Source organism: Macrotis lagotis, chromosome 5, assembly GCF_037893015.1.
Source record: "Macrotis lagotis isolate mMagLag1 chromosome 5, bilby.v1.9.chrom.fasta, whole genome shotgun sequence".
NCBI classification, from domain to species: Eukaryota; Metazoa; Chordata; class Mammalia; order Peramelemorphia; family Peramelidae; genus Macrotis; species Macrotis lagotis.
The window spans coordinates 238034490-238058976 of record NC_133662.1 but is presented as its reverse complement, the minus strand read 5'-3'; the positions used below and the strand labels follow the sequence as shown (position 1 = coordinate 238058976).

The window sequence follows — 24487 nt, the reverse complement described above, 5'->3', positions numbered from 1 at the left end:
GAAACCCTCTCTTCTTTGGAAATGAAAGCTTGGCTAATTATTCATGTTAGACTGGGTAAACTTAGCCTTTGTGTATACAGAAAAGGGAAATAGTTTTCCTTTGATATGAGTGACCTAGAGAAAACCCTTGATATATACCTTTATTTATAGTTTACAAGTACACTCTAAAATAGCCTTTCTGTGGGATATTTGGAAGTCAATTTTAGCTTTTCTCCAAGTTCTGATCAGATCTACAAAGATTGCAAGGGATGGGTGAGGATGAACAAAAGAGCTCTAAAGTTTAGTAGCAGTAAGACCTTAAGGCAGAAGTGTAATAAGTTTGGGGATTTTTTATTTGCTAAACTTTTTTTAAAGTGCATAATTGTAGCTCTGTTCTTTTCCAATAAATTCCCTCCCCCCCCCACCCTGCCCATTGACTCATATAACCTTCCTTTGCAATGGAAGTCCTTGATATCCCCCCTGCCCCCATTGGCAGGTTGGTTTCCCCGGAGAATCATCATCCCAGGTTCAATGTATTCTGTGGGTGTGCATGTCCTAAAACCACCGTCACGAGCCTTCACCTTTAATAGCCAGCCAGAGGACATAATTAGCTCCAAGCAGAAGCACTTAATGAAACGACATAAGAAAATGAACACCATGGCATTTCCCCCATAAAAACAGTGTTGCATTCTCCCATATATTTTTGTTTGTCCTTTATTCTTGAAGAGGAACAATAATACCAGGAGGGTGATGTCTTAACTTGCATGCAAATTGCATTTATGTGAGAAAGAACTGAACAAAGTCACCAGCTTCATTCCCTCTTCCAGAGTCATTAGAGTCTAGTGGCAAGACATAGGCCAAAATAACTAATGATGGCCCAGGATACAGTGGGACATCTTGTCCTTTTTAAGCTATGGTCTTTTCCAGACCTGGGTTTGTCTGAGGCAATGCCCTTAGAGTGAATAAAAGCTAGGCAAGAACTGAGGCAAAAAGTGGCCATTTGCCTTCTCAAAATCAATTTGGAAGGGGAAAACCCTCAGTTTCCTGCCCCACATCTATATATGTAAACACTAGAAATGGAGTGCACATGTAATGAACCCATGTAGAAGTACCCACATGAGGAACTCATATGACTGTTAGACATTTGAGTGGTATACACAAAGGTGACATGTGGGTCCAGGACACATGGGGAAAACAATGTGTATTCCATACCATAGGACTACTGGCTAATGTCTTCTAATGGTTGATGACATTACTGTTAGACCTACTTCCCATTAGACACTGACTGTTGATGCTCTCCTACTCTCAGTTGAAACCCCTGGCTAACTTTTCCTCAAGGTAAGAGAGGGCATCATCCTTCGCTGTCACTTTAAAATCCACATGTTTTAGAAAAGGTGGAAATCATTGCCTTCCCTATATAAAAAAAGACTATTCCTGTTTTGGGGTTTTTTCCCCCTTAAGGATGGTACTTTCTTATTCCCCATTGACTCTTGTCTACAAGGGTTCTCAGTTCTGAAGCAGAGTTGTTCTCTTTCCTTCAGAAAGTTTAGTACTTGATTCATAGTCTTTCTTCCCCAACTCCTGCCCTCATACTTAGGGTCAAAAGCAAACATATTCATACTTACTCAAACACCCACAACTCGAAATTTTTCAACTTTTCATTTGCAATGAACTGCTCTCCCCCTTATCATATCCCCACATAACAATGATCTGGATATCATCAACCACAAGGGTTCCACTTCTATATTAATAAACTCTGAAATTCCTTTATGTCATCATAATCTTTTGCCTTTCCATTTCTCCCTCTTCCTCAAAACTCCAAATTCTATTCTTTGTCCTCCTTGTAATTTTAGTCTCTCTCACCTCAATTCTTCCCCAAGTCACCACCCTGCTCTTTCTTCTCCATTTTGATTCCTTGGTGAATCAGTTCAGTTTGGTCCTATTCTTCTCTCTCAAGTCCCTGGCCCCTTTACTCTATCAAAGATGTTCTCTGCCAAAACCCAGCTTTGGATTATTTCCATCATCTCGTGCCTTTGTTTTTATTCACATGCTGCTGTATAAAGCTGAAGAAAATCATTGGACCATGACCTAATCTGCTACAAGTTTATATCACATACTCTGAACTAGGTCCTCATTGCAGCAATGCAGTCTTTTTAAACCTCCCTAATCAATTCCCAAAATCAATTTGGGGCAGCTGGTGATGCAGTGGCTAAAGCACCAGACTTGAAGTCAGGAAGACTTGAGTTCAAATCCAATCTCAGAGACATACTAACTTTGTGATCCTGGGCAAGTCACTTCATCCTGTTTGTCTCAGTTTCTTCATCTGTCAAATAAACTAGAGAAGGAAATGGCAAGCCATTTCAGTGTTGCCAAGAACATCCCAAATGGAATCTTGAAGAGTTGGACACAACTGAACAAACTCTTTGTAGTAGCTCTGCTAAATCTTTTCATCCCTCCTCAAACTTCCTTCATATGTGCAACTAGGAACCTTGTCACTTCATTCACTGAAAACTTTGAGGCCATTCCCCAAGAGTTCCCTATTTTCTGGGTTTTTGTTTTTTGGTCTCCCATCACTCAGATGCCTTCTGCAACCATTTCTTCCTTTACCTTTATTTTCACAAGCTAGGCAAACTCCAAAAGATTCTCAATTCCATACAATACTGTCTTCTCCAGCAGACTGTTCACTGTATCATTCACACTCTTTTATTAGTATTTCCTTATCTATTGACTGCTTCCCTAATGTCTACAAACATGCTCCTGTCTGCCTCATTCTTAAGTTTCTCCTCCCATAAATCACCCCAATTGCAATTGCGCCATATTTTCTCCTTCAGGTTGTGGCTAATTTTTTTTTTATTTTTCAAGGCAATGGGATTAAGTGACACTCAACTAGGTAATTATTAAGTGTCTGAGGTAAGATTTGAACTCAGGTCTTCCTGACTCCAGGGCCAGTGCTCTATTAACTGCACCACCTAGCTGCCCCATTGGCTAAATTTTTTGAGAAGGCTACAGTAGGTGCTTTCACTTCCTTTCCTCTTCTTAACTTTCTAGTGTCTCGTTTCTGCTCTCATCATTCAACTGAAAGTGTTTCCTTAAATGTTATCAATTCTCTCTCTCTCTCTCTCTCTCTCTCTCTCTCTTTCTCGGCTTTTGGAAGGCAATGGGGTTAAGTGGCTTGCCCAAGGCTACACAGCTAGGCAATTATTAAGTGTCAGAGGTCGAATTTGAACTCAGGTCCTCCTGACTCCAGGGCTGGTGCTCTATCCACTGCACCACCTAGCTGCCCCTCAATGCTCCCTTAATTGCCAGAACTAATCCTTTTCGATCCTTTTGTATCCTTTGGCATCCTTGATCATTCTCTGCTTCTTAGGTGTTTGTGATTTCTTTTGTGGTTCTACTTATCTGATTGTTCCTTCTCAGTCTCCTTTGCTCGATCTTCCTCCAGGTCTCACCTGCTAACCAAAAGAAAATACAGACCAAAAAAACAAAACAAAACAAAACAAGAATAATAACAAAAGCTGAAAAAGGATGCAAAAATTAACAATCTTTTAAAAAATTTTTTGAGTTCCATGCTCACATATCCTAATAAATATTTGTTGAGTTGAGGTAGGATCATGACTGACTTCAAGGTCCCTTCCCTCCTTAAATCCATGAACACATGCTGCAGAACTGGAAGGGCCATCAGAAGCCATCTATCCCAACCTTCTCTTTTTATAAAGAAGGCTAAGTAACCTACCTAATACCACCCTTGTAATAACTGTCAAAACTGTCACCCTTTGGTTCCCATAGTCAAGGCCCTTCCCACTGTACCCTATGGTCTGGATTCTGGCATTCCTGCTGGTGCTTGATTCCAGAGCTATCAGCCTTCCAAGGTCCTTTACCTGATCACAGTATCATATCACCCAGAGATGATTTTCTCTGTCACCAAGGAAGCCAAACCATCATGGTAACAATAATTCATGTGATCCACAAACAAAGGCTTCTGAGCTGGAAGGGATCTTAAAATGCATCCAGCAAGGGTCTCCATTTTACAAAGGATGAAACTAAAAACCATGAGAGCTGATGCTTATAGAATATTTCAAGATGTACAAATACTTTTCAGTCATTACCTCACTTCATCCTATAAACAACCCTGTGAGAGAGTCATTATATAGCACTTATCTTGCAGGGATGTAAGGAGGAAGAAATTAAATAATAATTGTAAAGCTCTCCATACAGTGTTTGGAACAAAGTAGAAGCTAAATAAGTGTCTGTTATAATTATTGTTATTATTAGTATCCTCATCTTACAGATAGGGAAACCAAGTCCACATAGCTAATGATAATAATTACAGTTTACATTAATATAACTCTTGATATAAACTATCTCATTTCATCCTCATGTCAAGTTGGGAAGAACACACATGCATACAAGCATATATATGCATACCTGTGAGTAAGTACTGTATGCACACACCTCTGTGTAACTATACATGTATGCATAAATGTACACATACATATAGGATCAGAAGGGCTTGTTCCCATGAACAAACCCATGTATGTTTTCTATTGTCAAAATAGATGTGATTTCTTCATACCCAGAGTAATTGCTAAGTTCATTTTCTGGCACCCAATCAGCTCCCTCACCAGGGAGCATCCTATCCAGTGTTTCCCATCCTTGGATTCTCTCTTTCCAAGAGTTTATCCCCCTCTAGGAGCTCTGAGTGTTGATGAGAACAAAAGCAAGTGAGAACCCCCCCCCCCCCAAAAGAAAAACCCTGTGAGGCTCTCTCAGCATTTTAGAAAACATGTGACAAGTCTTGGCAGGCTTCCTATGAATTTGCACAAGAGATTTTTTTATCTGAGTATTATTTTAGGGAAGAATCCAAACTCCTCTAGGCCAATTCTCACCTAGCAGAAGAGAAATAGAGAAGTACAGAGGTCATACTAACAAAAATACAGACTGGGGTGCTACCCAAACTCACTCAAACTCACTTAGATTGCTTAGAGTGTTTGTAGGGAGATAAACATCTTCTTGCTTCCCCTCCAGGCTCAAATCTCTAATCCTAATTTAGTCTCAAAAAGTGACTTGGAATTCTTTCTTTCACCTTCTTAAAGGTCTTTCAAAATGTCAAAGAACACAAACAAACAAGGCATTTTTTTTCTCAAGTTAGGGATAATGATCCTTGATTAATGCCACTTGATGAAATTATAGCCTATAGAACTAGCATGCAGCATATAGGAAACTGGATTGGGAAGACTTGGGTTCAAACACTGTATTAGACATTTACTGTGTGACCACAGACAAGTGACTTAATCTCTTGACTTCCATGTTCATATATGTAAAATGAGATCCTTTCCAATTCTAAATCTAAATCTGACCTTTGTCATAAAGTGACATTGAGTTGGACATTCCATCTGGCATGGTTCTTTTTTGTTGTTGTTGAGGTCAGAATTGCTTTATTATTTTAGCAGCAGGTTTTCTGCTACAACTGAGAAAATACAAGGCCTTCCCTTCCCCCACAGGACCTCTGACACCCCAGTAGAGCACCTGGTCTGAAGAGCACCAAAATCTGAATAAAAGATGGAGGGGGACCTCACAGTGTATTAGTAAAAATTAAGGCTTTCAAATGGATTTCCACAGGGAAACAGACTGAAAGAGAACAAATGGGATGGATGGTGGAACTTGCTGGAGCCTAGAGTCCCTCAGCCTCTGGGATTCAAGACCCGAGTTCAGATCCCAACTCCAACTTTAGTGTCTAAGAACAAATCACTTCTCAGTTTTTTCACTTATAAAGGGAAAGGGACTGAACTTCTGACTTTAGCAATGAAAGGGGACACTCCAATGAAGAAATTTCCTGTACCGATACAGATCTGCAGCTTAATCTGAAGAAGATTCTCCGAGGAACCAGGCTCTGTGACTTGCCCAGAGTCACACAGATACGCACTGGAAGTGAGACAAGGACCTGGGTCTTCTCTAGTATATCCAATGCCTCTCTACCATCTATAACATGGGCCTACTCTTTGCTCTGCCCATCTCAAAGGAAAGGGGTTAACCGGCCACACAAGAAAGTATTAAGCATTAAGTATTAGGCACTGTGCTACACCCTGAGGCTACAAAGAAAGATAAAAACATTTTCCCTGATCCCCAAGGGGTGCTATGGAGACCCCAGAAGCCACCCAATCTAATTCAGCTGTCATCTGAATAAGAATCCCATCCCCAACAAGTAGATGTTGACTCTTTAAAGCCCTCCAATGAGGGGAAACCTCATAATAGGAGCATTTGACCCCTAGACTCACTATTGGATCAGCAATACTCTGTCTAAAATGGGGTATAAACCCCTCAAAGCTAGGGGACCAAGCTCTAGACTTCTCTGGACTTCTCCAGCACCATTTTGAGCATTTGATAAGCCCTACATAAAAGGGGAAGCCTATTTCCTTAAAACAATTCCTCGGAGAGACTTTGGTGAAGAACATTCCATATAGGTAGCCTAATTATTAACTTTCCTGTCAAGCAGGTACATGTACCTTTTCTACAAATGAAACAAATTAAGGCCCTGAGTGGCCTTCAAGGACTAAGATGGTAGACAAATCAAAAGACAGAAAAATCCTAAACCTTAACATCTGGCATTGGGCTCAGCCCAGAGCTTAATATGCTTTTGTTGGATTAAAACAGAAGCCTCTTTACTACCCTTGGGGCCTTGAGTCAGGAGACAGGCCTAGAGAGTCCCTCAATCCCCTATTTACTCTCTGCCTCTCTTCTTGTGTCAAGTTCCTCTGTCAAGTACTGTTAATATGTTGTCTGGGATCTACTGAGCAAACCTAGCAGGCTAGAGTCCCTGGTGCCCCCAGTCCAGGGTCAGCCTAGTAGGAAGAGAAAACTGGCATCTTCAGTGTTTGATGACTGTTGGGGTGATCATCTTGGGGAAGGAGTAGTAGCGGCATTCCTCAGGGGGCACTAGGTCCATCACAGTAGTGCTGATATTCTCTTTCTTGAAACCTGCCTCCACCAGGGTTGCAATCTGGGTCTCCACAAACATCTTTTTGATATCCATGTACTTAGTCTTCAGCAGTTCTCCCCAGGACATGAGATTGCAATAAGTGAGGACACACCCAGGCTTCAGCAGGCGGAAAGCATGAGCCTTGATGAAGTTGAATTGATGGGTATGCCAGGTCTCCTCAGAGAGGGGATAAGTGTCATATAGAATTCCATCAAAATGTCCATCAGGCAGATAGGGCACCACCTCTTCCCACAAGCCTTTCAAGGGGACAACCTTATGGGGCCGATGCTGGGCCCACTCCTGAAGCCGCTGGAAGACGCCATCATTGCACTCAACGATCAATGCTCCTGGATGTTGGCTTCTTGCACTTTGCTGGCTGAAATGACCATTTCAAAGCCGACTTCCAGGATTCTTCCCCCTTAGGTGGAGGCGGTGGCAGCCAGCGAGTGCATGTAGGGGGTCTCCCAGCGCTCCATCACTGGCTTGCCCAGGATCTGCAGGTGCTTGTCGGGCCCATCGTAGCCGGCGGGCGCCCCGGACCAGGAGGGCCAGCAGTCCTCGCCCGCCTGGAAGATGGGCGCCAGGGCAGCCTGGCCAGCCATGGTCCGCTCTCCCATCTGGCATGGTTCTAAAGGATCCTTAGGACAACCCAGTAACTCCTAATTGGTTCCCATATATCGCCATGACTGGGGTTTGCATTGGTTCATTTGCCACCCTCTCTCTGTATTTTCTAAGGAGGACTGAGGAGAAATGGTGCTGTCTCTTTGGCCCTTGACTCTTTAAGATTCATCCATTCCTTTCTCTTTCTTAGATTTTCAGCTAGGGAGACAAGAGGTTTTCTGTCTGCACCCTCCAGAAACAATGGAAGTTCCAAGCACAAGATAATGAAGACTTGCATTCATCTAAGGGAACCCAATGCCAAGGTACAAAAACCAGAAAGATAGTAATAGGCTTGATTTAAGGAAGACATTTCCACAAGGGAATAGGGGTGGGAGGCAGCTAGATGGCACAGTGGATAGAGCACCCACCCCAGAGTCAAGAGGACCTGAGTTCAAATTTGGTCTCAGACAGTTAATAATTAATTACCCAGCTGTGACCTTGGGCAAGTCACTTTAACCCCATTGCCTTGCCAAATTAAAAAAAAAAGGAAGATATTTCCTAAAAATTCAAGTCAAACAAAAACTGAATGGGTAACTTCAGGAAGATGGAGACTCCCCTTTCCTAGAGAATTTCAAGGGGAACCACTGTTGGGAATGAATCTCAACTCCAAGTTCAGTAGCAAGAGGAAGGTTCCTATTCAAGTACAGAATGAACTCTTCCGTTTCTGACTTTGAGTGTTTTGTTCTTTCCAGATATAGGAAGAATTTTGACTCCTTAATGGAAACATCCATTCCCTAAAGTAAAGTAAGTATCTAGAGGCCAAGGACAGTTTAATTTGTTCTGTAAGGGTATGTTTGAATATAAAGATGAAAGAAAACAAATCAATCAAAATTAAACGTAATTTTATTTTTTGAAAAATAATTTAAAGGCACTAATTAATCAAATCATTGTAATTAGGCTGTTAAAAGTATGGAAAATTAGGGATTTTAAGTTGGAAATACCTGGGTTTGTTTTGATTCAGTAGACCTTGCCTTTGGACAGACTAGGGCACATTTTTTCTAAAAGATAATTCCACTCCCACCTCCCCCACTCCCCTACCCCCCCCAAATACTACCAGTTAAAGTCACATGAAACTATTAAGTGGACTTTCCCCATTGTTTAGTAAAAGAAGCCAAAATAAATCAAAACCTTCCAAGATAGAGGTGGAGGCATTGCCCTTGATAAAAAAAAAAACAACTTGCCTAATCAAATCTTTAAAAAAACCCAGAAAAATGTGATAACTTGTTCGTAACTGAATTATGATCAAAGCAGAGAAAACACAATAATTCTCATTTAAATACAAATCTTTCTAATCTACATAATTTCTTTATTAGGACTACTGAATAAAATTTTTAAACATCTGTTTGTGATCAAAATTCTCTTGATGAAACCATTTTAAAAATGGTCATTTAAATAGGGTTCATGTAAAAGAAAACAGAAGAAATTCCATCATAGGATTTGTAATAAATAATAATAACATATTATATAATAAATTATAATAATAAAATAATTTTATAATGAATAAGACAGACAATTATTATTCAATGGGCAACTTTTTAAGGCATGTTCTCAAGTCCATCTTTTCTGCCTTCATCTTAATGACTGTGAAGACCACAAAGATCATTTTTGTCCCAGGGATATACTTCCTTAGATTTTTCAAGCATTCTACCAATGTATCCCCTCCCCAGATAATACCTTTGTTTTTGTTGACATCTAGGTAAGAGAATCCTGAAAACTGTCCAGTTTTTCTGCCAAACAGGTCCAGTCTAGTGTTTGTCTCCTTCAACTTTGTGGTACTACACACACTTTTGTCTGCTCTTCTCAATATCATCACCCTTTATGAATTCAACTTAGTCTACATCCAAGTGAATTTATTTACTCACTCTCCCCAGGTCTGACCCATGCTTCCTCTCCATAATTTTTTTAAAAAATATATATACAACACACATACACACACACAAACACATACACAAACAGCAGTGAATCAGCAGAATTTTATTTGAAGACTTCAAAACATATTAAAAGATGAAGAAAAAGACATCTGAATTTTAGTCCTAAGCTCCCCCAACCCCATCAGCCCACAGAGCATTTTAGGAAATTCCTTTAGCAACATTATTGTCAGGATTCCCAGAGTTAATGATTTCCATGCCTGTTACTGTTTATTACTACCTTATCAGGTTTAACCAGCTTAGATGGCTTACAACCATGCTCTAAAGGAGATTAAACTGGCTCTTTGTTCTTCCCAAGCTGACTGGGGAATTTGAAAAAAGTGATACCCCCCAAAGCCTTCCAGATCAAAGCAGAAGAATAGAGAAGTTTAATGTCTTTGTCCTATTCAAGGAAGTCAAGAACACTGGCAAAAGATGAGGTTGTGGTGGAAGTGGAGGCAACTCCCTCTTCTCCCTGGGGAAGACCCTAAAAGCTGAGAATTCATCTTTTGCAGTCTCTGCATTCCATTGCTACTTTCCGGATGGGGCCTCATCTGGGAGTGTGTGTATACATTTGTGAGTCTTTCCCTAACACTGCCTCCAGCCCACCACAATTTTTCATGTAGTCATTCCACTCCACTTGCCATTCTCTGAAACCTACCCCCAGGTCTTTCATCCCCAGTGAGGTGGGAATAGGGGACTGCTCTGTCATTTAAACCTGAATTCAGACTTAATCTCAGACACATTCTAGTGTTATCATCCTAGGAATATCATTTAACTTTTGTCTGCCTCAGTTCCCTCATCTAGAAAATGGGAATAATAATAATAATACCTACCTCCCAGGGTTCTTGTGAGGATTAAATAAGATCATGTTTGTAAAGGGCTTAGTACAATATCTGACCCATAGCAGAATTTATTATTTGTTTTTTCTCTTTCTTCCTTCCATTACCAGTGCTGGCTTCTTTACCCCTGTCTCTGCTGAAACAACTCTATATATTCTAAAAGACAGTGACCAGATTCAATGTCCTTTTTTCAGTTTTCTTCCTTGTTGGCTTCTCTGCAGCATCTGATACCCATGAACATCCTTATGTTTCTGGAAAATTCCTTGGCCTCTAGAAATTTACTTGGCCTATACTGTACAATCTCCTTTCTGTCGTGCGTATTCCTTCTCTGTGTGGTGTTCATGTTAGCCAGGGAAAGGACTCCCTTTATCATGGTGTGATGGTCTCTCTAAGCAAAAAATAATCTTCTAGGAATTCAAGTGTTTTTTGGAAACTTCCTGAAACATATAAATTTAAAAAAATGTTAAAAAGAGTTTTGAATAAAAGTATCAACTTTTGTACTTTTTTTAAAAAGGTTTTTGCAAGGCAAATGGGGTTAAGTGGCTTGCCCAAGGCCACACAGCTAGGTAATTATATTAAGTATCTGAGTCCAGATTTGAACTCAGGTACTCCTGACTCCAGGGCCAGCTCTATCCACTGCACCACTAGCCACCCCCAACTTTTATACTTTTAACCCATATTGTTTTCACTCTAAATATGATCATTAATTAAAGAAGATCAAGTACTGGCTAGAGATCCAAGATGGTGGAGTAAAGGCAGGAAATTCCAAAGTTCTTCCTCAGATCACACCAAATACCTTTAAATTATGATTCTAACCAAATTCTAAAGAGGCAGAACCCACAAAAAGACTGAATGAAACAATTTTCCAGTCCAAGATAATTTGGAAGATCCGTGGGAAGAGTCTGTTCCACCAGGGTTGGAAAGGGTCACAGCACAGCCTGGGCCAAGTCGGACAATGGAGCAAACTGACTCCCGTCATTTAGGAATAGCCTGCAGAATCCCTGGGTCCCTGGGGGAGCCTGGGTCTGTGGAAGTGGGAATGGTTTCCAGATCTCTCAGTCCTGGGATTGCCAAGGACAACTTGGAGGGTCAGTGGGAATACTTTGCCACACCAGACTGAGCATGAAGCCCAGGTCAGCTCTGGCCTCAGCATGGACCCAGCCCTGAGAACCAGAAACAAGCCTGTGGAGCCACCCAGCAAGCTGCTTCCAGAGTGTTCTGACTGTTCTGACCAGCCCATGGATGGGGTAGAGGGAGATTGCAGAGGTCTCTCTGCTGTCCCTGGGTATAGTTTTGCACATACTCAGATCCAAGTGGCAGTCTGGGGTCCCATACTGCCATAGCAGAGCAGGGACCCTCCTCACAATTCCAGGACAGAGAGGAGTGCTTGTTGTCATCCACAGACCACATCACAGGCCAAGAGAGCAGTCAGAACCTCTCATAAGACTTTGAAGAAATTGAGGTCCCTAGGAGAGGGGGGGTTCCTGAAAGCAGCTACAAAAAAGCCTCAAAAGCATGGAAAACTGGGTCTTCCACCCTGGAAAGAGAGCCCCATTTTAACAAAGAGTTAAATTCAAATTATAGCCTGGGGAAATGAGCAAACAACAGAAGAAAAAGAATCTGACCTTAGACAATTACTTTGGCCCCCCTGGAGGATCAAAATACACTCAGAAAATGACAAAGTCCAAGCTTCTGTACTCAAAAACTCCAAGAAAAATATGAATTGATCTCAAGCTACGGAAAAGTTCAAAAAAGACTTGAAAATAAAATGAGGGAAGTAGAGGGAAAAATTAGGAAGAGAAATGAGAGTGATGCAGGAAAATCATGAAAACCAAGTCAGCTGCTTGGTGAAGGAAATACAAAAAATAATATCTTACATGATATTTAGGTCAAATGGAAAAGGCAGTCCAAAAGGTCAATGAGAAGAAGAATGCTTTAAAAAGCAAAATTGGTCAAATTGAACAGGAGACAAGAAAGCTCTCTGAAGAAAATATTTCATTCAAATGTAGAATTGAGCTAAAGGAAGCTGATGACTTTGTGAGGAATCAAGAAACAATAAAACAAAATCAAAAGAATGAAAAACTAGAAGAAAATGTGAAATATCTCATTGGAAAAACAACTGTCCAGGAAAACAGATCCAGGAGAGATAATTTTAAAATTATTGGACTAGAGGGGGAAGAGCCAAGATGGGGACAAGAAAGGATTGAGTCTTAGGCGCTTTCTGATAAAACTTTGAAACTAAGGACTCTAACTAAACTTTCAAGAGACAGAACCCACAAAGGGACCCAGAGAGGCAGTTCTCCTACTCAAGGTAACCTGGAAAAGAGCAGAAAGGCTCTGCTCCCTGGGGTCGGAGGGCCGGCCGGCCAGAGGGGTGGCCCGCCAGAGTGAAAGAACTTCAGCCTCCTGGAGGCAGCCCCAGGATGCTGGGAGCCACAGCTCACAGCAGCAGGGGAGTCTCCTGAGCTACACCCTGGGGAGCACCAAGCACAAAGTGGGAGAACAACAGGCACAAAGTGGGAGAACAGCTGAGGGACCTCTGCCAGAGCAAGCACATGGAGCCCAGCCCTCAGGGCACACAGCCAGCAGAGTGGCTACCTCAGCCCAGATCCAGGAACAGAAGCAGGCGGAGGTGGTAAGCAGGAGCCTCCAGGGCATGAACCCATTGAGCTGAGGGAGGGGAGTGAAGAGAGACTGAAGAGCTCTGTCCTCTGCCCCTGGAACACGACTCTGGGGCTCTGAACAACATTCAGATACTGATCACAGTCTAGGCCCCGACAAAGAACAGCAGGGGCTCCCTCCAGCTCAGGCCCATGGCAGACAGGAGCACATATGGTTATTCACAGACCAGGAGGGAGGACAGAGCCCCACACACTAAGACCTTTGTGGGAATGTCCCAAAAGCTCAGGAAGCACCCCCCAAAAACAGGCTTAGGCTGAACAAGCAAAGAAACAAGAGGAAGACTGTTGAGAAATATTTTGCAAATGAGCCCAAGAAGGATCAAAATACTCAGTCTGAAGATGAGGAAGCACAAGCTCCTGCATCTAAAGACTCCAAGAAAAACAGAAAGTGGGTTCAGTCTATAGCAGAGCTCAAAAAAGACTTTGAAAATCAAATGAGGGAGTTGGAAGAAAAATTGGGAAAAAAAAGAGAGATGCAGGAAAAACATCAAAATGAAGTCAGCAGCTTAGTCAAGGAAATCCAAAAAATGCTTGAAAAAATAACATGTTAAAAACCAGCTTAGGTCAAATGGACAAAACAGTTCAAAAAGTTATTGAGGAGAAGAATGCATTAAAAAGCAAAATTGGACAGATGGAAAAAGAGATAAGAAAACTCTCTGAAGAGAACAAATCCTTCAGACAAAGAATAGAATTCAGGGAGATTGATGAATTTACCAGAAATCAGGAATCAATACTTCAAAACCAAAAAAATGAAAAATTAGAAGAAAATGTGAAATATCTCATTGAGAAAACAACTGATGTAGAAAACAGACTTAGGAAAGATAATTTGAAAATTATTGGAATACCTGAAAGTCATGATCAGGAAAAGAGCCTTGACATTGTTTTCAAAGAATTACTACAGGAAAATTGCCCTGATATTCTAGAAGCAAAATAGAAATGGAAAGAATCCACCCATCCCCCTGAGAAAGAGATCCCAAAAAACCAACCCCTAGGAATATTATAGCCAAGTTCCAGAACTCCCAAGTCAAAGAGAAAATATTACAAGCAGCCAGAAGGACACAGTTCAAATATCATGGAGCTGCAGTCAGGATCACACAGGACTTAGCAGCAACTACTTTGGAAGCTCGTAGGGCTTGGAATGCAATATACCGGAAGGCAAAGGAGCTTAGAATGTAGCCAAGAATGAACTACCCAGCAAGGGTGAATGTCCTCTTCCAGGGAAAAAGATGGACTTTCAATGAACCAGGGGAATTTCAAATGTTCCTTTTGGAATGGCCAGGGCTGAACAGAAGGTTTGATCTTCAGATACAGGACTCAGGTGAAGCATGGAGATTGGAGGAGAGGGGGGAAATATGCAGGACTTAATGATGATGAACTGCATGGATTCCTGCATAGAAAAATGACACTGATAATACTCATATGAACCTTCTCAGCTAATAGAGCAGGTAGAGGGAGTTTTTGTGGTTGAAGCACAGGAAAAAGCTGAATTCGAAGATAAAATATGGTGTAAATTTGGTGTAAAACTGGAGTGAATAGAAAAAAAGGGAAATGTAATGGGAGAAAGAAAAAAGAGAGGGGGAATAGGCCAAGATATTTCATATAATAAGATTTTTCTTTATTACAATGAGCTATTACAAGGATATGGAAGGGGAAAGGCAAAGGGGAATGAGGGAACTTTTGCTCTCATCAGAGATGGCTAGAAGAGGAAACAGCAAATATACTCAATGGGGTATAGGCATCTGGAGTAAGAAGGAGGGGGGAGCAGGGGGAAGGTGTGGGGATGTGAATGAAGGAGGAGAGGATGAACCATGGGGGGACAGTGGTCAGATATAACACATTTTCTTTTTTACTTCTTGCAAGGGGCTGGGATTGGATGGCCTGCCCAGGACCATAAGGCCAGGTAGATTCTGGGCCTAAGGGGTGGTATGGGGGCTCAGGGCCTCTTGGCCCCAGGACTAGGGATCTGTCTGCTGTGCCACTCAGCTACCCTACAGCAGAGTCAGAGTGAAAGGAGAGAGAAAATATAGTACATGGTAGTAGAGAAATAAGAAAGGAGGGAGTTGCGATCAGCAATGGCAACGTTGGAAAAATATGGAAGTAACTTTTGCGATGGACTTACCATAAAGAATGTGATCCACCCATGACAGAGTTGGTGTTGGAACAAAGACTGAAGCACATTTTTTATTATTATAATTTGGGGCAGGGTGCAGGGCAAATGGGGCCGGGTGGCCAGCCTGGGGCCACATAGCAAGGTGATCTTTGGGTGTCTGAGGCCAGATTTGGACCTGGGTGCTCCTGGCTCAAGGGCCAATGCTCTGTCTGCCACCCAGCCACCCCTACTATTATTACTATTTTATTTTATTTTGGGTCTTTTTTTTTTCTTTTTCTTCTTTTTGGTTTTTGCAGGGCAGTGGGGATCAGGTAGCTTGCATGTCACATGGCTGGGTGATTGTTGGGTCTACGGGGCTGGATGTGGGCTCAGGTGCTCGTGGCTCCAGGGCTGGTGCTTCGTCCACTGCACCACCTGGCCATACCTACAATTATTACTATTTTTTTATTTTAATTTTTTTTCCTCTCCCTTTTACTTTATCACTCAAGCAAGTCTATATTCATGGGTGGAGGGGGTATTTTGTTTACTCTTAAACAAGAATGTTTTATTAATGTAAAAAAAAAACATTTGTACAAAATGAGAATAAAAAAATAAAAATTAAAATGCAAAAAAAAAAATTATTGGACTACCTGAAAGTCATGACCAGAAAAAGCCTAGACTTCATTTTTTTGGTTTAGGTTTTTGCAGGGCAAATGGGGTTAAGTGACTTGCCCAAGGCCACACAGCTAGGTAATTATCTGAGGTTGGATTTGAACTCAGGAACTCCTGACTCTAGGGCAGGTGCTCTATCAACTGTGCCACCTAGCCACCCCTAGACTTCATTTTCCAAGAAATCCTCCAGGAAATTTGCCCTGATATCCTAGAAGCTGAAAGTTAAAATAGAAATTGAGGGAATCCACTGATCACTTCCTGAAAGAGATCTCAACATAAAAACTCCCAGGAATACTATAACCAAATTCCAGAACTCCCAAGTCAAAATGAAAGTATTACAAACAGCCAGAAAGAAACAATTCAAATATCATCAAGTTTCATGCAGGGGTCCAGCCTCCGCTGGGTCCTTAGAACCTGACAGGAGGGATAGAGTCAGCAAAATGAGTTGAATCAGCAAGTGGGTAAAGGCAGGAGCAGGTTGACTGACTGTCAGCTACTTGGATTTATTTTTATAGTCTCAGAATCATATCAAACAAATAAAATAAAATCATTTCCTTGGTTACAAAAGTGTACAATTTTCATCATTAATCAGATAGTTCATATGGTTACGAGTCTGATCATGTAGTGGTTACAAGTGTGATTATCAAATCATGTAGTTAATTTTCTTGTCCCTCCTCAGACCGTGATGACCTCAACATGCCTGTTGCCTAGTTTGTTGCTGCATAGTAAAGTTATTAATTAAGCAGACTTTTCTTAGAATAATTTTTGATATAATTTGTTTAATAGAATGCTTTTATGTTTTTGTGCTGCATATGTAATGTTTTTTGATATGCTCCCTTGACAACCTATAGTGAGGGTAGTTATGTTTGTCCACTCATCCGTTGACTCCTTCAATAACTAATATTCCTTTCAGCCCTTGTTGGTAGACGCTACAGTTTCTATGACTTTTTATTCCTTCCCAATAAACTAAGGCTGTTAGAGTTCATATATTGGTCACCTATACTGACTATTCTCTCACCATCTTTATCATATATTCCTGTGTATGATAAGGGGGGCAAAACTGTTAATTTCCCTGGAATTCTATCTGATCAATCTTGTATCTGGTTTCCCTGTATACATTCTGACACCTCCCTGGAACTCCCAGTGCTGTATTTTCCAAAGATTTCATAATGTTGAAGCCTTTTGTGTGTCTCAGGGAGAGTCAATCCTGTTAAATTTGGACAGAGTTCACAATCTATTTTATTCAAGGAATTTCTCTGAAATCCTTCCTTTATAGTTATTCCACTATTAGGATGAGTAAGTTTTGCAATCAATAATAGACCTATAAATACGGGTATACATGGAATCCCTATATATATTGAAGAAGGAAATGTTATTCCATCAGGCAGCGTGACTGCCTTGAGTCTTCTTGCTGCGACTGTGTCAAATAGCTTAGAGACCCTGGCTCCCAACAGTTACAGACAGAGTTACATGGCATTTAGAAGTTTCTACATTAAGGGCTTGTAAGACTTGGAATATGATATTCCAAAAGGCAAAAGAGCTTGGATTACAACCAGGAATCAACTACCCAGCAAAACTGAGCATATTCTTTCAGGCAAAAAAGATGGACATTCAATAAAAAAAAAGAACTTTCACTTTCCTGTTGAAACAACCCAGGCTGAGCAATAAGTTTCATCTTCAAGTACAGGACTTAGGTGAAGCCTAGAAAGGGTGAACAGGAAGGGAAGGGCAAAAAATAAGGGATTTAATGATGTTGATTTTCTTGTATTCTTGCATGGGAAGAAGATATTGATAATTCATATGAACCTTCCCATTTATTAAGTCAGTTAGAAGGAATATATATATATATATATATATATATATATATATATGTATGTATATATATATGACACAGGAGGGAGCTGAATATGAAGGTATAATATATTATAAAAATGGACTTAATGGGTGGGAAAGGAATGTACTATGAGAAAGGGAAAGGCAAGCCAGAATGAGCTAAGATAAGTCACATAAAAGAGGCAAGAAAAAGCTTTTGCAATGGAGTGGAAGGGGGAAGGTGAGGGGGAATGAGGGTGCCTTCATTCTAATCAGAAATGACTCAGAAAGGAAATAACATACACACTCAATAGATTATAGAAATCTATTTTACCCTAGAGGAAAAATGGAGAAGAAAGGGGACAGGAGGAAGAGAGGAGGGGGAGGGGGTATAGGTGATAGAAGAGAGAGAAGATATTGGGAGAGTATGGTCAGATACAGCACACTTTTAAGGAGGGACAGGGTGAAAGAAGAGAAAGAACAGAATAAATGGGAGTGGAGAGGAATAGAATGGAAGGAAATACAACTAGCAATAGCAACTTTTCTGATAGACTTATGATAAAGAGTGCAATCCATCCCGAAGATGAGTTGCTGGTATCTGAAATACAGACTGAAGCATACTTTTTTTTCCTCTCACTTTATTTTCCTTGAGGCTTTTCTATCTTTGGGAGGGGAGGGGAGTAGGGATTATGTTTACTTTTACAGCAAGATTATTGTAGTAATTTGAAAAAATAAATTAAAAAAAGAAGAGCTAGTATTGATTGCAGAACGATCTCCAGATTTCTTTTCATCTTGGACATTTCTAAATGTGAGAGTTTTTAGCCCAAGTTTGTCTCTCTCTACAACTGCTCCCCATTGCTTCTAGCTCTGGATCTGAGCAAAATGAGTGAAGTCATCTTGTGCTGTTTCTCTTCACTCCATCATCAACTTTTGGAAAAACTGCCTATGGAAGTAAGGACATGCAACTCTCATCGCCCGTCATGTGGGAGAGCAGGAAAATGCTGCCAACAATCCCCAACAGACTGCAAAATACCTGTGGGGGGCCTGCAATATCAGGTTGCACTCACATTTAGGTCATTGGGTCAGGTCCAGGCTAAATGCTAAGTGGTTGGCAGTTCCCCAGGACAGTCAAAGAAAAATGTGTGGATGGCTTGCCTCCAACCTGGAAAGGAGAAGAGCACATGGGTTGAAGGACTGCAGTTTGGCACTTCACCCAGAAGAGAGAGAACCTGTTTGGCACCAAGACCTCTACATTGACGTGATATGTTTGGTTACTCATTACAAGTGTGTCTACATAGGATTGACCCTAGAGAGGATGGGGAGGCAAACAAAACAGTGGAGAGAGCCAAGCCGAACTCTGTCTGTCCCGCCCCTCTCCTCTGCCCACCCCTGTCTCATCTCTTGAGATAATTTACTTCAGCCCATCCCCAAAACCCCTCTAAGGGCTCTTTGCTTAGAATATATCCCTCTTTGCCCTGTTCTTCCCCAATCCTCAGCCACTCTATAATGACTTCCTTTCTAATTTCTTTTTTTCCTTTTCTCTTTTTTTGGTTTTTGCAAGGCAATGGGGTTAAGTGACTTGCTCAAGGTCACACAACTAGTAAGGATCAAGTGTCTGAGACCAGATTTGAACTTAGGTTGTCCTGACTCCAGGGCAGTGCTCTATCCATTTTGCCACTTAACTGCCCCCTTTTTAATTTCTAAGAACCATACTTGAGAAATAGTAGGTTCTTCATGTTAGATTCATTGATATGATTGATTCATTGGCCATAGAGTTTATATAACTATAAATGCCTCCTTTCCAAGAACACATAATTGGTACTATTTGTTATTTGATTGATAGGGGAGCCAGCTAAGTGGCACAGGGAATAGACTACAAGAGCCTATAGCCAGGAAGACTCATCTTCTCAAGCTCTAATCTGGTCTCAGATACTTATAGACTGTGTATCCTAGGCAAGTCACTTCATGCTGTTTACCTCAGTTTCAAATGAACTGGAAGAGGAGATGGCAAACTACTCCAATATTTTTGCCAAGAAATCACAGAATCATGAAGTACTGGGCATGACTGAAATGACTAAACAACAACAACAAAAGAAAAAGAAAAGCGTTTATTTTAGCTCTACTATGTGCTAAGCACTTAACAAATGTTATCTTATTTAATCCTTACAGGGTAGGTGATATATGATACCTATTTTACAGTTGAAGAAACTGAAAACAACAGAAGTAAAATTATTTACTCAGGTTCGCCCAATTAGTAAGCATTTGAGACTGTATTTGAATCTAAGTCTTCCTGAACCCTATCCACTGCACCACCAGGTGCCCCTCTCTTCATGTAAGTCTTAGGATGTTCCCCTTCTGCGGAGCTCTCCTCTCTACGTTGAGAGTCCTTGGAGAACCTGAGCTATCTTTCTTTAGGGCCCCTAGTTTGTCCTCTGTGAGCTTCACAGCATCTGTTGTAGATGCTTCCATGAGCCAAGAAAACCCCAAATGGTTTCACAGAGTTAGACTTCACCCTGATGGCCTCAGTTTTCTCATTTGCCAAATGAGATAGAGAAGGAAATGATAAACTACTCTTTTATCTTTGCCAAGAAAATCCCAAATGAGATCATGAAGAATTGGACTCAACAACAACAAAACTAATGTGAATAAGTCCTTTAAATACTACTCTAAGAGATGCTAGTATCAATGTCAATGCAGACTGCTGCCAAGGGGAGAAACCTCCACCCATCTGCTGTGGACAATTTCCTCTCAGGAATCCTTCACCACTGGATATGGCTACCACACAACTAGTCTGCTGTAGGAACCCTTGAATTCTGAGACAGGCTCAATGGTTTGTCCAGAGCCCCAGAAGTCATAAATGATTCTCTCCAACTATTTACAAGATCTTTCCTGTGTGGAACCATCTGCTTTTATCTGATGACCCAAAGCCCTCTATGATACTTTCAAATTGCAAAAGGACTTATTCACATCTAGTTTTTGTGGTTCTTGAGTTGCTTCAGTCATTTCCAACTCTTCATGACCCCATTTGGGATTTTCCTGGCAAAGATACTGGAGTGGGTTGTAATTTTCTTTTCCAGTTTATTTTATGATGAGGAACTGAAGTCAACAATTTTAAGTGGCTTGCCCAGAGTCACATAGTTGGTAAAGGTCTGAGGCCAATTTGAATTCAGGTCCTCAGCACCACCTAGTTTCTTTTAACTACTAAAGGACTTATTCACATCTGGTTTACTTTCAATTAATTTATTTATTGTCTCAATGGAACTCTCTGAATTTTCTCTGATTCAGTAGTGATGGGAAAGTCAAAACCTTACAGGACTGCAGATCTAGAAGGGACCCAGAGGACACCCAGATTTTCATTTTGGAGATGAGGAAACGGATCCCTGAGGGGTTAATTTGCCTTGTCCATGGCCACAAATCTATTTAATCCCAATCTCTTTCTGCTGTCATGCTGCCATCTTTTGACTCTAATGGTGAGAATGTTGGCCTAGTAGCATGATGTGATATAGAGAAGCAACCTTCTGGGATGGAAGTCCAGGAGCCTCAGTCTTAATTTGTCTCTAGCTAACATCGTGTGACCCTTGGTCTCATCCTCTTTTAACTCTGAAATTTGCTCCCAAATCCTCCAACCTCAGGTTGGATTCCATGATATGCTTGATTGTTCATTCATTCCACAGCCTGTGAAATGCCTACCAAGTGTCGGATCCCAAGTGCTAAATTCTGAGGCTATAGAAGACCAAATGGTCTCTGTCTAGTAGTTTACATTGTACGGGAGAAAGCAACATGTAGACCTGTAACTGCAACATCTTACAAAAATTATACACAAAATAATTGGTCAGTAGTCATTAGCAAATGGGGAGATCAGGAAAGTTCTCAAGGAAAAATAAACCTTAAGCTGAGCTTTGAAAGAAAAGGGAGGTGTTAGGAGATAGAGGTGAGGAGGTAGTGCTCCTGGGGCTGGAGAAAAACCTGCACAAAGGCATGGAGGTAGGATATGGCATGTCCTAAGTCGACCAGTTTGAATAAAGCATAAAGTATATGAAGAGTAATATAACAATCCTAAGAAAGTAGACTGAAGCCTGATTATAAACAACTTTGGCAACCAGAGAAGCTTCCTTCAAGTGTGACATATGATTTTGAGCACTTTGAAAACTTTGGAGCACTTAGTAAATGAATTTTTTTTCTCACTTAATTGATTATCCAGTTGGACGCTATAACATTATTGCCTCTCCTGCTCCCTATTGCTATCCATCTTTAGGAAATGGAACTGGAAGGGACCTTAGAAGCCAGCAATTCCAACCCCTTCATTTTATAGATGAGGAAACTAAAGTCCAGGAAGATTTAGGGACTCAACCAGGGTCACACACAATCAGTAAGTATCTGAGGCAATATTTGAACCCAGGTCTTCTTGACTCCAAATCTAGGACCCTATTTAGTAAGCATATTGTATTTCAACCTACCCTACATCTCCAGTTGTCCTCATCAATATCTGGTCATTGGCCCTAGATGGCTCTGGAGAGAGAGAGTGAGGCCGGTGACTGTGCAGCCTCCCCTCACTCAAATCCAATCCATTTGCAAGCCATGGCATCACCCTCCTGATGTTGTGGTCCTCTTTGAGAATGAAGGACAATGATCAACCAATCAACTTTGGGTTGGAGCAATCAAAGAAGATGAAATCAACTCTTTGCCTTTACTCGGTAGCTCTGGTAAGAAAGATTTTCTGGGGACAGGAAACTTGAAACTATTTGTAAATTCGAATTATCCATATTGGTTCTCTTCTCCTGCCTTATTATCACTTAGAAAAATGGAAAGAATGATAGACAAGTAGGTAGGTCGGTATGAAGATGAAGGACTTAGTAGGTGTTTTCTATGTCCTGGTCAGCACTGGAGAGACAAAAGCAAACAGGATAATTCCATTTCTAAGAGAATTCAGTCTAATGAGGGAAGATGACACAAAAAAATGAGCTAGAAGAAGGAGGGTCTAGGATGGAGACAGCCAGAAAATAAAGTAAAGGTCTGGGTATGGTCTAAAAAAGCCTAAAACTTGCCCATCAAGGTGCTGGAGGGAGAGGGTGGGGGAGCAGAGATCAAGAGAGAGGAGACAGAGATGCACCATGAAAGAAATGTAATACTATTGTTATACAAGAAAAGAAGAAAGGGCAGTTTCAGAGAAAACTGGGAAGATTCTTATGAATAGCTGTAAATGGAAGTAAACAGAACCAGGAGAACAATTTATACACAAACAATAGCATTGTAAAGACGAGCAACTTGGAAAGATTTAAGAATTTTGATCAACATACTGGCCAATCCAAGAAGCAAGTAAGCATGCTACTTACCTCCTAACTGTTGGATTTAGGGTGAAGATTGAGACATATATGTTTTGCTTATGAGCAAGCAATATGGGAATTTGGGCAGCTTGGTGGCACAGTAGATAGATCGCTGACCTTGGAGTCCTGAGGAAGTGAATTTGAATCCAGTCTCAGATACTTGACACTTATTAGCTGTGTGACCTTGGACAAGTCATTTAACCATGATTGCCTCACATCCAGGACCATCTCCAGTTGTTCTGATTCAAATATGACCACTGGACTCTTAAGGAGAAAGTGAAGCTGATGACTTAGCACAGCTCCCCTCACTCAAATCTAATTCATGTGCTTATCATGGCATCACCATCCTGATGTCAGGGTCTTCTTTGAGAACAAAGGACAAACATCACCATTATCAATTTATTTTGCTTGACTATGCTTTTGAGATTGTAAACTTCTCCATTAGATTATAAACACCTTGAGGATAGGAACTCTTGGCTTTTTTTTTTATCTCCTGAGCTTAGCACATAGTAAGCTCTTAATAAATATTATTGATTGATTATTGATTGATTTGTTACAAAGGTTTTTTTTTCCATTTGGGAAGAGTATGTGAAAGGGAGAAAAATAGATTTTAAATCATTGAAAGAATTTTTTTTTTTAAAAATGAGAGACATTATGACATGAAGATGATTAGGAAGGGAGGAGTAGATCAGCATCTGAGGAAGACATGCTTGCTGGTCAGAGCCCAGTGGGGCTCTAGGGGTGGAGTTCAAGGTTTGCAGTGGGAGGGGAGAGAGATGGGACTCAATCTCTTCCATCTGAAGAAATTTCCCAGTACACAGCATATTCCCTGACTTGACCATCACTGACAGGTGCTGCTGATGGGAGGATGGCAAACTGGTTCATATGAATTTCTCTGAAGAATCAGATTGTGTCCTTCTCTTGGTAACTTTCCATAAGGTTTGGTCAGGAGGAGAAGAGGAATCTGTATAATATGCAAAAGTCGATGAAACCTCACAAACACTTCTCTCCCACGAATCTGGCAGAGAACTGTACTATTGTTGCTAAGGAAAAAGAATTGAGACATATTCCAGATGTTTGAAGCATCTGGCAAATCCAGAATAGAAAATGGCTGGGTCTTTATACTTTGCTCATCTTCTACTTCTTTCTTCTCCAGTGACTGCTTAAAGAGCAGAGCTTATAAAAGTGGAGTTTTGTAACCTTTTGCTTTTTGTATCATGGACACAGGAAAGGTCAGTAGACTCCTCAGAATCACACTTTTAAACATATAATATAAAATACATAAGACTGCAAAGGAAAGTAATTACATTGAAATACAATTGACTCTATGTGTGTCTATGTGTGTGTTTGTGTGTGTGTGTGTGTGTTAAAAAGAAAAGAGGGAGACAAAGGAAAGAAATAAGCATTTTTATAGAATGCACTTTTTCTTTATTCTTTTTTCTTTATTTTTCTTTATTTCTTTATTCTTTCTTTCTTTCCTTTTTTCCTTCATTCCTTTCTTTCTTTTTTCTTTTCTTTCTTCCTTTCTTCCTTTACTTCATAACA

The 24487-nt window shown here is 40.8% G+C and overlaps 1 long non-coding RNA gene and 1 pseudogene across 1 annotated transcript in view; one reads left to right on the top strand and one right to left on the bottom strand.

Moving 5' to 3' along the window:
• LOC141488711 (uncharacterized) overlaps positions 1–24487 on the top strand; it is a 111038-nt gene that overhangs the window by 47755 nt on the left and 38796 nt on the right. Inside the window, exons 2-3 of the long non-coding RNA XR_012468771.1 lie at positions 7767–7878; positions 8308–8359. This is a non-coding gene — a long non-coding RNA (uncharacterized LOC141488711). The remainder of the gene's footprint in view (positions 1–7766; positions 7879–8307; positions 8360–24487) is intronic.
• Positions 6615–7557, bottom strand: LOC141490144 (guanidinoacetate N-methyltransferase pseudogene; annotated as a pseudogene).